General features: G+C 45.4%; 1 protein-coding gene across 5 annotated transcripts in view; it reads left to right on the top strand.

The window, feature by feature from the left end:
* MEIOC (meiosis specific with coiled-coil domain) overlaps window positions 1-17,248 on the top strand; it is a 78,301-nt gene that overhangs the window by 26,522 nt on the left and 34,531 nt on the right. For all 5 annotated transcript variants that reach the window (XM_049860834.1, XM_049860829.1, XM_049860833.1 and 2 more), the window contains one exon: window positions 15,336-15,468. The gene's annotated coding sequence lies outside the window, so the exon portion shown is untranslated. The remainder of the gene's footprint in view (window positions 1-15,335; window positions 15,469-17,248) is intronic.

The following is a 17,248-nucleotide window of genomic DNA, read 5'->3' on the forward strand; positions in this document are numbered from 1 at the left end:
GCTACACACTGAAGCCTTTGTGGGATTCCCAAGCGTCTAGGTGCAAACACTTCATATATCAAGTATGTTTGTCCCTCCCTGGGGAAGGTGGGGGCAAGAGGGAGGGAGGGGTGGGTGGAGGCTGGGCAACTGGCAAGGGTTTAGGGTCTGAAATAGGAAACACCACGTGTAACCCGAGTTGAGTCTGCTGGAGTTGCAATTGGGAGGGGGCTGCAGAGAACCTTTCTCAAGGAGCTGACTTATTCCAGGCTCCTGGGATCCCTGCTCTGAGCCTTTGATTCCCCTTCTCCAGGCCTCTGTTTGCATGTGCAGAAACACATACACGCTCGTCTCTCCTTCCACAGCCCTGTGCTCTTCCTGCCCCAAATACCACTACTATTAAGTTGATGCCAACTCATAGTGACCCTATAGGCAGAGTAGAACTGCCCGATAAGGTTTCCAAAGCTGTAATCTTTATGGAAGCAGACTGCCACATCTTTCTCCCACGGAGCAGCTGGTGGGGTCGAGCTACTGACATTTCAGTTAGCCGAGTGCTTAACCACTGGACCACCAGGGCTCTTTCTCTTCCTACTAAAAAAAAAAAAAACATAATTCTTGCTCTGCATCCAACTCCTGCTCACTCCCTGGCCCGCCCCTCTGCCCTCCCTGAGCCAGCTCTTCCCTCTTGCTCCACCCCTACCCCACCCCATAATCCTGGGTCCCCTCCCCCTTCCTCTGTCTTCCAAACTCTTCTCTGGGTAGAGTTTCTGAGACCCCTGGCTTCTACATGGCACCACCTTGAGCTCATACTCTCTTCAACCACAGCCTTGGCTCCCTCTGCCCAAACACTGTTTCAGCATTCTAACTGAGTCTCTTGGAAGTCTTGGCCAGTTAGATGAGCTCCCTGCCTCTGCTCTCCGACTCATGCCCTGACCCGGTCAAGGTAATGACCCAGTTAAAGTGCTGAAAGTACTGACCTAGTAACTCTTGTAATGATGATGATTTTGGAAAAGTTAGTGTTATTCATTTATTTATTCAAGAAATACTTACTGAGGACCTACTATATGTCACAGGAGCCCTGGTGGTTAAGCACTCAGCTGCTAACTGAAAGGACCGTGGTTAGAACCCATCAGCCACTCCATGGAAGAAAGAGGGAAACTCTGTGGGGCAGTTCTACTCTGTCCTATAGAATCACTATGAGTCGGAATCAACTTGACAGCAATGGGTTTACTATATGCCAGTCACTCTACTACATGCTGGAAGCCCTGATGGAGCTCACAGTTGGTGCCATCCCTGGGCTTTAGGCAAGAGGGGCCCCTGATCTGGAGCATGCTCTGAGAGCTTCCAGTTGCTCCCCACCCCATAGAACAAGGAGGCTGTGAGATGTGCCCACCCACAGCCTACACCACCCCCTCCACTCTCCCTTCTAGACCATGCATGCTCTGGGGTCCTAGCCCAGCACCATGTAGAGCCATAGTAGAACCTGAGATAAAAGGGAAAATCAGAAATATTGATCCTATCTTTATTTAAAAATTTGAAATTTTCTGTTATGGATTTTTTATATTAATTTTTATTTTTAAAAATATTATTCATCTTCACTCCTGAGTTTGTAGTACCCCTTAAATTTTGTACTCAGGGGTCTCATTCAACTCACCCTATCCTGGCCCTGCCTCGATCCTTAGAAATTCCCAACCCAAGTGACCCCAGCCCATTTCCAAAGTTAGCAGAGCCTCTTCCCCCTAAGAGTGGGCTACATCGCAAGTGTGCATACCCTAAGGGCAGAGGATGGCCAAGGCACGGCTGTCTATGAGGGTGAATGAAGCTTGCACACGTGGGCTGGTGAGATGTCATCACATGAGCAGAGTAGAAAAGAACTGTTGGTGGGAAGAGAGGATGGGTAGGCTAGAGGATGGGGGCAACACCACCACATTCTTGTGCAAAACAAGGAACCCAAGAATTCTAAAATTGAACCTGGCCTTCCAGGTCCTATGAAAGGGATATTTGCAAAGGTAAGAGAATAGGACATATTTTATTTAACAGTTTCCTTCATTTATAACTTCTCAATATCTGCAAATTTTGTATGTGGGCTTCCATTTGTACTCTTGCCCCTAGCCCTGCAAATGTTAGGGATGGGCTTGCTCACAGGGATGGCATATGGGGGGACAAAAGTTATTAGGGTGGAGCAGACTAGTCTGATCTATCAACGGCCATTGAATTCCCACCTATATATCTTTGGTCCTGCTCTTCCCACTACTACCAATTCGTACCCATACTTTAAGTTTCCCTCCTGCCCTCGGTTGCCTCTCCCTCCTCCAAACCTGTGACACTTACTGCCAGTACCACTCCCTGGACTCCCTGGACAGCCCTCCAAATGCCGTTTTGCGATGTTATTGAACTTTTAATGTGTATGTACCCTATTCCGGGAGCTGGATTGTTAGTGTTTTGATAGCATACCAAACCAAAACCAAACCCAGTGCCGTTGAGTCGATTCCGACTCATAGCGACCCTATAGGACGGAGTAGAACTGCCCCACTGAGTGCAAGGAGCGCCTGTGGATTCGAACTGCTGACCCTTTGGTTAGCAGCCGTAGCACTTAACCACTACACTACCAGGGTTTCCTTTGATAGCATGGACTATGAATAATTTTATTCTTCATGTTCCCTACAGTGTTGGGCTTGGAAAAGAATGGGTTGGAAGTTTGCTAGGGTCCTAGGTTTGATACTGGCCCTACCCTTTATTAGCTATATTACCATGAGCAAGTTAACCTCTCCGAGTCTCAGACTTCTTATATATAAAACAGGGATAAAAAGGCCTGCTTGGCAGGGTGTTGTGAACATAAGAGGTATTATATATAAAGGCAAAGTAGGAAGCTGATAAAATGTTAACCATAATAAATTATTATACATAATATACTAATATATAGTTTTTTATTTATTACATACCTTTATATTATTAATGTAACAATTATAATCGTATATTATTAAAGGCATTACATAAACAATTGGATGGAATGATTGGGAGGTCCTAGAAATCTAAGGGAGTGGAAATGGACCCCTCTCGACTTGAGGCTCTTGTAATTAGGAGATACAGAGGAAGCCTGGAACAAGTTTGCTTTGGTAAGGGGATCCTGGGAACCCGTGGTTCATTCCTGGGCGTTTGGCATAAGGGTGAGCAATACAGGGCTTAGAAATTAATCCTTCAACGTGGCTATGCCTCTCGACTCTGGCACTTCACTTAGCCAGACCAGCCACACCCTTGGCACAGCACTGTCCCCACCCTGCTAGCAGAGGCAGCTGTGCACTAGGCACCACCTTGGTCTGCTGCGGAGCTGCCAATCTTCCCAAGTGGCTCCCCGGTCCCAACACACCCCAGAATGCCTGCCCAGGAGAAACCATGGGAACCAAGGACAGGGAGAGCAGGAGATGACTGGATCCTACCCCCAGGACCACCCACCTTGACCTCCTCCCCTATGATTATTAAAAACATATTTCCAAGGAATTAGCAACTATTTCAGGGATGTTGATCACTAACCTTCAGCCCAACCAATGGTTTTAATCACCAGCTGAAGCCACATTAACATTACTAACTAATGAGCAGTCTGCTAAGGTGGGGTGGGCCCGGAATGAGGGGCTGGGGTAGAAGGGAGGCACCTGTTGTATGACTGAGACAAGAGGCCACCCTGAGATGGGGTGGTTCAAAACTGCATGCCCCTTAATGAGGAGATCAGCTCCCTTGGGCATTGAAGACATTGGTTTGAGAATGGGGAGCCACTGTCCAGTCACCCTGAGCCCCCTCATTTTTGGGGAGTTAGGCTTTTTTTTTTTAGGCTTGCTGTTGGAAAGTCCACAGAGCAGGGAGCTCACCTACATCCAGCCAGGTTCCTAGGCTGGAATCCCCCGTAAAGAGCCAGTTCTTAACTTTCAAGTGTGTGGAAAAGTGTAAGAGATTGGGACTTAGAGCTTCTCTCACTGTTCCGTGGCTGGGACCATAGCTAATTTCACTCCTAATTACCTCACCTCTCCCAGCTGGGCTCCCATTTTTGACAAGCAACTGTAAAGTATTATCCAGTGGTGAAGTTTAAGGTGGCCACCAGCACTCTAAAAATTCCCTTTGTCTGGGAACACTGAGAGAGCAGATGGGAGGTTAAGAAGGCAGGAAGGCCATAATCTAGGAAGATTATAAGAGGGAGGAAAAAAAAAAAAAAAACAGGGGCAGATGAGGTGGTGGAGAACCAGAGGGTATAAAGGCTGGGGTTGGGGGTTGGTGACCCTTCTGGCTCCTAGGAACACTGTAGGAAAGAGGGTAGTTAGCCTGGAGAGGGTTGTGTCCCTGTAGATATTGGTGCAGCCTTTTGTGTTCAACAACTGGTTACCAAAGACCTGGCCCTCTTGTACATCTTCACCCCTTTTTCTCTTTTCTCCCCTCCTCTGTGTCTTTCCTCTGTTCCTGCTCCAGCAAATGGCTGAAGCCTAGAGTTACATTCCTCCTCATCCAGTGCAAGTATTTTCCTGGAGAGACTCTTAGGGGCTTTACCTCCACCCAGGCCTCCAGCTCTGCATCATCCCCCATAAAGCAGTTCTTCTGTCCCCCAACCTGGACAAAGCATCTCCTCTTCTCTGGGTGCACACCCTGTGCTAGGCGCTGGAGAACAAATCGCAGGGAGGAAGGGACCTGCTAGAATCTGCAGGAACTCAGAAGTAAGAAAGGTACAGATTCTGAAGCAGGATGGAGCCAGTTGTAAGTTCAAATGGTTGAGTACACATTCAGCCAATCAGGTTAAAGGAAAAGGGGGGATGGCTCTTCTGAAGAAGGTATGTGGAGGTATGAAAGGTGTGAAAGGATCTGGGGATCAGGCCCAAGTACAGAGGTGCTAAGGTGGTGAGGTGAAGGATGGGGAGCTGCTGGTTCTGGGTGAGTCCATGGGTTCTACGATGAGGGCTGGTATGAGGGGGGAAAAGCAGAGCTCTGGCCCTGAGTGCCCAGACTTAAATGTATGGCACAGATTCAAGGGGAACAGAGGCTCCTTTGTGGGGTTCTAGGTTGGAGAGAAGGCATTCCCCCCTTTTTATAAGCCTATGCCCCAGGTTCAAGGAGCCCTGGTGGTGCAGTGGTTAAGAACTTGGCTGCTAAATGAAAGGTCGGCACTTCAAACTCACCAGCCGCACCATGGGAGAAGGCTGTGGCAGTCTGCTTCTGTAAAGATTTATAGCCTTAGAAACCCTACGGGGCAGTTGCACTCTGTCTTATAGGGTTCTTACAAGTCAGAATCGGTTTGAAGGCAATGGGATTGGTATTTCTTTTTTATGCGCCAGGTAGAGGTAGGCATGGAGGTGATAGTGTCCTGGGGGTAGTTGCCATGGAAACTGTCTTGTCACCTTCCCCTCACCTCAGGCCAACCTGGTGTCTCTGACACCCAAGGGCCCCAGCAGCCCCACCCTGCACAGCCGGTGACAATAGAACCATCTCTGAAATAAACACCATGTAAGAACAACAACCCCCAGAAACTCCAAAGGGGCTTTGATGTTGGGGCCAAGGGTTTTGACTAAACAAACTGGAAGCGATTTAGTCCAGAGAATGCTGGTGGCTGCGAGGCTGCATTGGGGAATTGAGTCAGGCCGCCAGGAGCAAGCAGGGACTCTGCCTTCCGCCCCACCCCCAACCAGACAACCTGGGAGCTCGAAGGGACCTAGGAGCCCAGTGCCCAGTCTGGAGAGGCAAGGGTATATGCACCTCCCCTGCTTCCCTCCTTCCTCCTGCCAGAGGGCCTGAACTATCTAATGACACCATGTCAATCCAGTGAATGCTGAGCTATGAAGTGGGTGGGTGGGCTGTCAGGCCCCTGCTATGTCCTGCCCCTCTCCACGCTTAAGCCCCCAGGGTGCATATCTGCCACTCTTTACCTCCATCATGTCCTCTCCTCCCATCAAGTCCTTATTTCAAATTTCTTTACAAGAACAACTAATTCTGGAAAGAAATCCTACTGCAGTCTGAAAAGTTTTTGACCCATAATAGCCTCCCGTCCCCTGGCCTGGGGATGGTCAGCCCCATCTAAGGAGTCAGAGAAGGGTCAACCCTAGGTGCATCAATGATTCCTCTCTAGAGGAATTGGATACTGTGTCCCACGGTATCCAACATAGTGTCTGATGTAGAGAGGTACTCAATACATGGCTGTCGAATGAATGAATAAATCGTTGAATAATTAATTAGGAGAATCCTGATGGGTTAAAGTCCTTGCTCTGTCATAAGCCTCAGTTTTTCTCTGCAAAAAAAAAAAAAAGGTAATACTCAGATCATAATGTGATTTTACACACCCACACAAGTCATACAAAATGTATGTAAAGTGCCTGGCATGGGTTCTAGCGAAGCAGGTACACGATAGCTAGCTATAATTGTTGTTATTACTTCAGGCTACTTCCCAACTGGTCTGTATCTCATTTGTAGCAAAAAGAACCTACATTTGTGACTGGGCACTGAGAGGCTCAGAAAAAAGGGCTGGATTCTCCCTCCAAGGAGGAAAGTCAGGCAGGAAGGCAATAGGAGCCCCCCTGCCCAAAAGCTGAACCTCCCTTCAAGTGTGTGGTGCCTTTGCCCATTAGAGAGTTTGGGGGATTGGGGTTTTATCTGGTCCCCCTAAAAGAGACTACCTGGTAAGAAGGTCCCTGTTCACTATCCTCTTGGACTGTACCCTGCCTGTTTTCTATCCCTCACGTCCTCTCTCTAAAGGTCATCTGACTTCCTGCTTTTTTTTTTAATCTTAATTATTGTTTTACATTCAATCACCAAGTCTTGAGTAATAAGATCCTAAAAGAGCTAGTGAGGTCTCCACAGACTGGACTAAAGTTTACAAAGGAAAAACAAAACAAAGGAACCCCGATGGAGGCCTGAACACGTGCTCACACACTTTCTTACACATACACACACAGAGTCCTATATGCTAACAAAGGAGTACAAGGAACACAGGGGTGCCACACAAACACACATATACACACTTAGATGTACACACACACAATCTCAGACACAAGCATCTACACACACACACACACACACACACAGTCAGACACAATCTGTACTAACAAGAAACCCCAACAAAGCAGCCTGCAAACACCAATCTTTTGAAACACACACACACACACACACACACACACACACACATACACACACGGACTCACAGGAGGCCCGATGACTGTACTTCAAGCTTCACCTCCCACCCCAAGCCCAAAAATCTGTCTCCAATTATCTGGCCCTTGTTGGGAGCAACAGGAAATCCAGAGCTGCCTCTGTCTTCTGGGGGAGATGCCGGGATTTCAGCCATTTCTGTATCCTTGGAAAATAAAAGCCTTCTGGCCTTGCCTCCCTCTCTCTTCCTCCAAGTCAGCGGGGGCTAGGAGGGTGTGGGTGCTGATGGGAGTAAAACTCAAGGCTAAGAACAGCCTGATGAGCCTGGGAAAGGGGCCAGAGACCTCTCAGCCTCTAGCCTTTCCAACTTTTCCCAAAACACTGAATAGGGCAGTTGCTTGAGTCAAGGATGGGGGCATATATACTGGGAACCTGGAAATTGGTAATGACCCTAGACACCAACCTCATGGGGAGTCAATGCATCATTGTGGAGCAACCATCAGACTTAGACGTGGGCTTGGGTCCCAAATCTGAAGTGAGCCAGCTGCCAGTGGTTTCACCTCTAAGAACCTCACTTAGAAAATTTAGGTAATAACAGCAATGTGCCTTACAGGGTTGTTGTGAATAACAAGTGAGTTGGTCCAAATGCTTGTGTAGCTGGGAAACCACCGTATCAATGTTATTATTGGCTATGGGATGGTGTCCCAAACTGTGTAAGTAGGACATCTCCCCAAAAATACGACGCTGTCCTGCTTCTGCAGATGCACTTGGCTAATTCCACAGGAGAGAAAATAGTTTTAAGGAACCGGATCTACACCTTTATCCCTCTGCCCTATTCAATGGAGCAGGTTTCACCATTCTGGCAGCTTTCTCACTTGGCCACACAGCCTACCCATCCTCACTCCCACTCCCAATGTCCTCATGCCATCTGAAGACAGTGGTAGCAGCTCAAGATAGTGGAAAACCCCACTGGATTTGGGAGCTTTTCCTGTTCTTAAAGGCACCTACCCCAGGAAGCAGCTTCCCCTAATTCAGCCCGGTATTAATTTCCTTGAACAATGGACACTTTATGTACCTGGCTTTGTTTAGGTGAATGTTAGAAATTGTCACCATATACATTAGGCAAATCTGCTGCAAAAGACCTCTTTTAAGTGTTAAAAAGCAAAGATGTCACCTTGAGGACTATAGTGTTCTGACTCAAGCCAAGGTATTTTCAATCACCTCAAATGCATGTGAAATCTGGGCAACAAATAAGGAAGACCAAAGAAGAATTGATGCCTGTGAGTTATGGTGTAAGTGAAGAATAGGGAATATACCATGGACTGCCAGAAGAAGTACAGCCAGGATGCTCCTTCAAAGGGAGGATGGTGAGACTTCATCCCACTTCCTTTGGACATGTTATCAGGAGGGAACAATCCCTGGAGAAGAGCATCATGCTTGGTAGAGGGTCAGCAAAAAACAGGAAGACCCTCAACAAGATGGACTGACACAGTGGCTGCAACAATGGGTTCAAACATAACAAGGACTGTGAGGATGGCACAGGACCAGGCAGTATTTCATTCTGTTGTACATAGGGTTGCTGTGAGTCTAAATCGACTTGATGGCACCTAACAACAACATACATGTGGTGATTCCCACAAGGGCTTTAAGGAATGAGCTTTTGAAGGACTGTAGGACCTTTCTGTGATTTGGAATGGTTCAAAACTTGCTTCTAGAAAGCCTTGCCACAATGCCAATCACTCTCTATAGCTTCAGTGCTTTTTAGGATTTGCAATTGTGAAGATATTACTATGTAAAATAGTCTTCTGTTGTTTTAATCTAAGCTTCTCCACCAAATTGGGAGCTCCCAAATCCAAACTCTGTCTCTTCCATCAAACAGGTAGCTCTGGGTCACCCTCTAACATTCCAGCCAAGTCTTGGCCCAAGAATGCAAAGAGAGCAAGTCTGTGTGACAAGCTAGAATTGGTGAGGGAAATAATTCAGCAGCCCCTCTTGGACCTTTGGAGATGGGCCAGTCTTGTTTGAGATTTGGTCTTCAATGAGCACTCAAAATCCAAAGCCAATATAGCAAGATGGAAAAGGAAGATTTTTCCCCCTCATTTCCTTTTAATGTGGAAGACCTGATGGGCTGATAAGGTTTATAGGAAACAATGCAATTATGGGAAGAAATTTGAGGGAGTAGGGGAACAGGGGAAGGAGAAGAAGGAGGTATGTGTGTCTAGGAAGTCTTGAATGGGAGAAGAAAATCATAACCAGAAGCCTGCTTGATTTTTACTAACTCTAGGGCTTCTAATTTTTTTTTTTTAGGGCTTCTACTTTTTACTTGGGTACCCGCAGCAGGTCAGCATAGCCCCAGATAGTGGTTCTCTGAGCAGGGTCACCAGCTCAGTTTGCTCCCCCTTCCTCTTGGAAAGGCCAAACAGGACAAATTTTGTCCTCCCTTCAGGCTCCCCAAATGCATGGCTTTCTATAACATTTGGAATTTTTAATGTGGAGTAAAGGGGCACAAAACAGTCCAGCTCAGAAACTAAGAGATCCCAACTTGGTTGATCTGTTGGCACAGTGATTAAGTGCTCATCTGCTAACTAAAACGTCTGTGGTTTGAACCCCATCAGCGGTTCTGCATAAAGATTACAAATTTGGAAACCTTATGGGGCAGTTCTACTCTGTCCTATACGGTTACTATGAGTTGGAATCAACTCGACAGCAATGGGTTTAGTTTTTCAGTTTAACTTGGTTGGCCAACCTGGCCTCAGAGGGTTGCTCAGAGGGTCCACCCACAGTTCCAGTTCGAGCGGCCCTCCTTTGAAGGCCAGCTGAGGGATTTGGCTTTCCAGGCTGCAGCTAGGAGTGAGTCACAGGCTAACAATGTTATCTGTCAAGTGTTACAGCTCCCTGGGCTGGCTGTGCCCACAGCTTCTTGTGGCCTGGATTCTCATTGGGTGTTTCTCAATCTTACAAAATATAAGATCACACTGACGGCTTTTCTGTACACTCCCTACTTTCCGCAGCTCCAGTTATTATTTTCAGGAGTCAGTCCATCTAATGGGAGAGCCGAGCCAAAGAGATGGATCAGAGGTGGAAAATCATGGAAATATTGGGCAACTTTTCCAGAATTTGAGTTCAGAAATCTTAGGAAGTTAAGAATAAGGTTAGGGGACAAGTACAGGAAAAGGAACCAAAGAGGTCTGTGTGGCAAAGAAGGTCAAATTGGTGTGGGGTTCAGTACAAAAAGTTAAGAGTGCCTATATACTAAAGGAAACCCTGGTGGCATAGTGGTTAAGAGCTATGGTACTAACCAAAAAGCTGGCAGTTCGAATTCACCCAGGTGCTGCTTGGAAATGTTATGCCACAGTTCTACTCTGTCCTATAGGTTCACTATGAGTCGGAATCGACTCAAAGCAATGTTTTTATACATATATATCAACCCCAGTCCCTATACATATATATATACTAAAGACTTTGATATGTAAATTACCAATAAAACTGGGTTAAAAAAAAATGTTTGAGTGAAAGAGGCAAGCAAGTCTGTCCAAAGAGAGAGGTACTGCTGGCTGCAGAGGGAAGGGGGAGATGGTTAGAAGGACCTGGCTGTCTCCAGGTTCAAGCATATCTGGGTTTGGACTAATAAAGTGGCATCTATATGGAGGCTGAGCTTGGGACCAGTTCCTGCCATGCAGATCTGAGGCCTACAAAGAATCTTCCAGCCCTGCTGTGAGACTTCATTCTCCATGGTGGACACAATGAAACACCACATCTTTTAATTACCCCTTCACTGACTCAGAAAATACTTAACCATTTACCAACAACCTTGAGAACCACCCATAGCAAACGAATAGGTCCAAACGGGATGCATTTAACCTCATTCCTGGCTTTAGGTTTAAATTTAGGTTATCTTACATTTTGTATATCTTTTAAACAAAGAAACCAAACCTGTTGCCGTCGAGTCGATTCCAACTCATAGTGACCCTATAGGACAGAGTAGAACTGCCCAACAGAGTTTCCAAGGAGCGCCTGGTGGATTCGAACTGCTGACCTTTTGGTTAACAGCAGTAGCACTTAACCACTGCGCCACCAGAGTTTTAAGCCTCTGTAAATCCATTCTACAATAATGCAGGATATAAATAACATTTTTAAAATACCATTTTCAAAACACTCTTATGTACATTTTCTCCTTTGATGCTCAGAACAGCCCAAGTAGATGGTAGAAACCAAACCAAAAAACCAAACTTGTTGCCATTGAGTCGTTTTTAACTCATAGCGACCCTATGGGACAGAGCAGAACTGCTTCAGAGGGTTTCCAAGGCTGTAAATCTTTACAGAAGCAGACTGCTACATCTTTTTCCCACAGTGTGGCTGGTTGGTTCGAACCACCAACCTGGTTAACAGCCGAGCACTTAACTACTGTGCCACCAGGGCTCCTTGGATGGTAGAGAAAGTATGGCTATTTCTATTTTTAAGCTGAGAGAGATTAAGGAACATGGTCAATGTTATCTGGCTATTGAATGGTGGAGTAATAGCAAAAACTCAGGTAATGTAACTCAAAGATAACACTCTTTCCTCTATGGAAGGCAGTAGAAGAAAGTACTGGAGAAGGACCGGGTTGTCTTTCTCCAGCCTTGCCAGTGTACACATCACCACCCAGTAATTCAGACAAAACTTTAAGAGAGTAGTGTCTATGCCCATCTGCTCAAGGAGGGGAGACAGCTCTGCAGGGGAAGGAGAGAAATGGCTTTCCATTTTTCCTTTTCCTGGCTGCATCATTCCAAGAACTGAAAATGAACAAATGCTCCTCCTCCCAGTAAATCTGACACATAACCACAGTGCCTTCCTTCAGAAAAAGGGCAAATAGAACAGTTTTCTCCCAAGTTCCAGGCACAGGTTCCCACTGTTCTCTGCAAGGGGGTTCAGGGCTGACATTATCTCCTGACTATTTAAAGAGGGGCTCTGAGTTAAAAGAAGTTCCCTCTTAGATAAATGTTTGAAGGGGTAGCTGCAGTAGACATGGCAAAAAAAAAAAAAAAAAAAAACAGGTCCCAAATTCTGCCCATTTTTCATACTCAAAGTGAGAAATAGAACAGGTAGGAGGGAGGGGAGGCTGTTTGCACTAGCAAAGGCACATGGGTGGGAACGCAAGCAAGCTTGAGAAACACTGAGTAGTTCCATTTGATCGGAGCAGGAAGTAGCGGGAAAAAAGACTTGGACAGATAGACCACAGCCATATCATGGAGGCCCTGAAATATCAAGCTAAAGAATTTGTACTTCATTTAGTAGGCAAAGGGAACCTCCACAGTGACTGGATTGGAAGTGTGCTTTGGGAATAAAACTCTAGCAGCCATGTGTAGGATGCACAGGAGGTCCCATTAGTTATGCTACTAGAGAATGATGCTGGTCTACATAGGGATGGCGTCTGTGGGAACTGGAAGGAAGGAAGATATTCATTCAAAATCCCCATGTGTTGATCCAGATATAAAGGTGAACATAGATGTGGGCCTAAAGGAGAGTCCCAGACTTTTACAGTAAAGGCAGTAAATGAGTTACCATGCGGTGGGGTCAGGACTCTTGTCCCGGTATGCGCAAAGTGTCCTGGGACCAGAAAGAAGGGGGAATTTGAGAAACGGTTCAGAGTTTTCCCACAAAGAAGAGAATATTGATCCTAATGTCTTCCCTACTTTAAATCAGTACTGCTCATAAACTTGTTTTGTGTTTAGCTGGTATCTAATCTGGGGAAATTTAAACCAGCTAGTCAAGAAGCAAACACCATTCTCTGAGCACAGACAAGTGTGTACGTACCTGCTCTTGCCTACCTTCTCGACACCCCAGGGGGTGAGGATGAGAAACCTGAAACATCATCGACTGACTCACTGGACTGGGTGGGTCAGGGAAGGCCAAAGGCTCAGCGCTAATTCTGACCTCCAGATACATGTCCCCCACCTCTAAGCTTTGCTTAACTGGGTTACAGGAATTAGCCTAATTCCTGCAGAGGAAAGGCAGAAACCATTCTCCTCACCCCTAACCCTCTAAAGAAGAGATCAAGCGAGGTCATCCTGCTGACCTGGTGATGGTGGCCAAGCAATGAAAATGGCTTTTTGGAGGATATGACAAGTCAGGATAGAACAGGACAGGCAGAAAGACAGTGAAAGTTGGACCAGGGCCAGCCAGAGGAGGATGCTTGAACACAGTGCCTGGCACACAAAAGGCACCTGTTAATTATTTACGGATTGCTCAAACGACTCTCAGAGGTCAAAGAGCGCTCATTATAAGAGAAATCCAATTAAAACAGCAATGAGAAACCATCTTTTACCTATGGGATGGGCAAACATCAGCAAGCTTGATAACATATCATGTTGGTGAGGGTGTAAGGAAACGGACCCTTGCATGCCGCAGTGATGCAGCTGCAAACGGGTCGCTTTCTATGGAAAGTGATTTAACAATATTGATCAACATTATAAATCCATGTAACTTGCAAGCAATTTCACTTCTGGGAGTTTATCCCGCAGATACGTACATTTGCAAAGTGACCTAGGTACAAGCATATTCATCGCAGCTTTGCTGGTAACTGCATGAGATGGAAAACAGTAGGGGGTTGGTAAAACTAATTGTGGTTTATCAAGTCAATAAATATTACCTAAATATTATGGATAGGATATGGCTTGATCTACAAGAAAAATCAATAGTATGTAGAGTATGGTACTGTGCGTGAGGAATAAAAAAATCTATGTGGGCATGTGCATGTTTGTATGCTATATTTGTGTGGGAAAAAATACATACATACATATATATATATATATATATATATATATATATATACTTGTTTATATAAGCACAGAATATCTCTAAAATTAAACACTAGAAAACTTAACCGGGTTTGCTCCCAAGAAAGGGAACTGCGTAGCTGGAGAGCAGGTACACTATGTACTCATTTGTCCCTTTTTAATTTTATAGTCTGTACGGTAGTACTTACCAAAATGATCTTTCAATATAAACAAATTAAACGGAAAACAAAATCAGGTGAGCCTATGCTCTTTCCTCCAGCAGCCGTTCCTGAGGCAGCCTCACCTCTATTCATTGGTCTACAGCACCCCCTGCTGCTGATTGTGAGCAGTGCAAAGTGGGTGTGGAGGGTGATGGGACAGGGGATTCTATGAGAGAACGCTCAACCAAAAAACCAAACCCACTGCCGGCGAGTCCATTCCGACTCATAGCGACCCCATAGGACAGAGAAGAACTGCACGATAGAGTTTCCAAGGAGCACCTGGCGGATTTGAACTGCCGACCTCTTGGTTAGCATCCGTAGCACTTATCCACTACGCCACCAGGGTTTCCGGAGGGAACACTAGGGCCTGTTTAAAGAGAGAAAAGAATGGTAGTGTATGGTGCTGTAGCTGGAGGAGACTTAGAAATAACTGCAGATAGGGTTACTGCGTGGCCTCTGAATTAGAGCAGGAGTGGAAAGGGGCAGCCCTGGATTTGAGTCCTGGCTTTGCCCTGGCCAGCTGTATACCCTTGGACACACGACCCTCTTGATAAGTCTCAATTCTTGTTCCATAAAATGGGCTACTAATGCCTACCCATAGGGTTGCTGTAAAGATCAAATAGAATACAGAATGTGAACAATACTTTGGAATTGGAAAAGTGCTATAAAAATGCTAAGGGTTCATTTTTAACTAGGCCCACTGCCTCATTTTATGAGTTAATAAGAGATAGTACAGAGCAGTGGTTAGGACTTGGACCCTGGATTCAGAATTGCCAGAGTTTGAACCCAGTTCCCCCACACACTAGCTGGGCAATCTAAGGTAAATTGCTTCATTTGGGGAACTCCTTTTTTCACCTGTGAAATACGGTTAATAATATCATCATAGGGTTATTGTGAGGCTTAAATGAATATATGTAAAGCATTTGGTCCAGTGTCTGGTACACATTAAGTGTTATGTAAGCATATGTTTATTATTATTTCTTGTAACATATGCAATGCTTATATTAAAAAACAAAACAAAACCCGTTGCTGTGCAGTCAATTCTGACTCATAGAGACCCTAGAGGACAGAGTAGAACTGCCCCATAGAGTTTCCAAGGAGTGCCTGGTGCGTTTGTACAACCGATCTTTTAGTTAGCAGTCATAGCACTTAACCACTACACCACCAGGATTTCCAATGCTTATATGTAGGTGCCTAATAAGTGTTAGCAAGTAGTAGCATTTAAAAAAAAAAAAAAATTTTTTTTTTTTTTTTTTTTTTACAGGTGAAGAAATTGAAGGTCAGACTGGGAATGTGACTTGCCCAGGCCACCTAATAATGAATAGCAATAATTCTTCCTCCAAAGAACCCTAGACACCTTCTGGACATAAGCACTCTGGTTTAGAAGGCACTCTCAGGTAAAGTTGTATTTTTTAATCATTGCAACCTGGAAAAAAAACAAGGCTAGATGGGAGACAGGCAGGGGTGAGGGTGAGGAAGAGAAGCTTTAGTGGGAGAAGGATATGAAGAAGGATGGAGTTTGCAGGGAGAGCAAGGGGTATGTCAGGATCTGTGAGAACTCAGTAAAGAGATGCGGCACTAAGAGAAAACTGCATGGGAATTAGGGGTACAGGATCCTGGGAGAATTTTAGGGAAAAGGATCAAGAACAGGGGATTTTTGGCAAAGCTCTTGAGGGTATGAACTGAGAACATGGTGATGATTATCATCTTCACTCTGAATATTTCCTGAGGAAAGCAACATACCAGTTGCCACGGAGTTGATTCAGACTCATGGCAACTTTATGCGCTGAAGAGTAGAACTGCACCCCATAGAGTTTGCAAGGCTGTGACCTTTCAGAAGCCAATCACCAAGCCTTTCTTCTGAGGTGCCTCTGAGTGGGTTCAAATCCTCAACCTTTCAGTTAGTAGTTGAGCACATAACCCTTTGTGCCACTTAGGACTCCTGAAGGCAAGATGGCGTAGTGGAAAGAGCTCTAACAAGTATTTTCTGAGCACCAACTATACGCTATGGGAGAAAGTCGTGGCAGTCTGCTTCTGTACAGATTTACAGCTTCAGAAACCCTGTTGGGTCACTATAAGTCAGAATCAGCTCGACAACGGTGGGTTTTAGTGGGCTTACTATACGCTAGGCTATAAGACAAACAGAGTTAAAAGACTGCTATTCATTAACTTTGTGTGTTAGGCAAATCACTAAGCCTTTCAAGCCTTCATTTTCTTAACAGGGATAACAATACTTATTTGAAAGGGTTGTCATGAAAAATGAAGTTAGGTGATAATGAATGTGGAAGCCATGCAGTGTCTTGTATCACAAATGCTGGCTGAATTTAAATTGCACAACTCTCCATAGGGCACTGAGCCAGGTGCTCTTAGGTATACAAGAAGTCTGAGATGGGAATCCTGTTGCCAGAGGGCTTGGAGTCTGGTTGGTGAAACAGGGCAAGTGTATAAAAAATGAAAAAAAAACACCAAAATCCAGCCAGCCACTGTAGTATATCCCAGGGGCTGGAAATGAGCAGCTTAAACAATTTGTGCAGTGAGCCCCCACCAAAGGCTAGGCTGCTAAAAGGAATTCTCTGAAGACATGTGATCTATACCTTGAGGGACCTAGTGAAGCTGAGAAGAATGAGGAACAAGCAGCTCAGGGGAGAAGAGCAGAGGAAGTGTGCAGGATGAGGAACTCCTGTGGCATTCTCAAGAGGCAGCAAGCAGGAGCAAATATTTGAGTGCCTGCTCTGCACCAGGCACCATGCTAGGGACTTCCCTGGATCTAATCCTACTGGACGCTCAGAGAAACTTGTGGGATACTTATCTTTATCCCCACCTTATAAATGTGAAAATTTGAGAATCAAAGAGGTTAAATAACTCACTAAAGATCACTGTTAATAAACAGAAGAATCAAAATCGAAACCCAGGTCTCTGACCGCAATCCACATAAAGGGACTAAAGTTTTCTAATGCCAGGCTAAGGAAACCTGGGTTTATCCCATATTCATTCAGCTAATATTTATTGAGTGTTTATTATGTGCTAAGACATGACCCCTCCCTAATGGAGCTTTACGACTGGACTGGACAGATTTTAAACAAAACCACATACAAATAAATATTATTAAGGAAATGAAGAGAGGGTGCAATGAGAGGGACTAGCATAGGACTTAAGTAGATTGGGGAGTCAGAAAAA

Source organism: Elephas maximus, chromosome 19, assembly GCF_024166365.1.
Source record: "Elephas maximus indicus isolate mEleMax1 chromosome 19, mEleMax1 primary haplotype, whole genome shotgun sequence".
In the NCBI taxonomy this organism is placed as follows: domain Eukaryota; kingdom Metazoa; phylum Chordata; class Mammalia; order Proboscidea; family Elephantidae; genus Elephas; species Elephas maximus.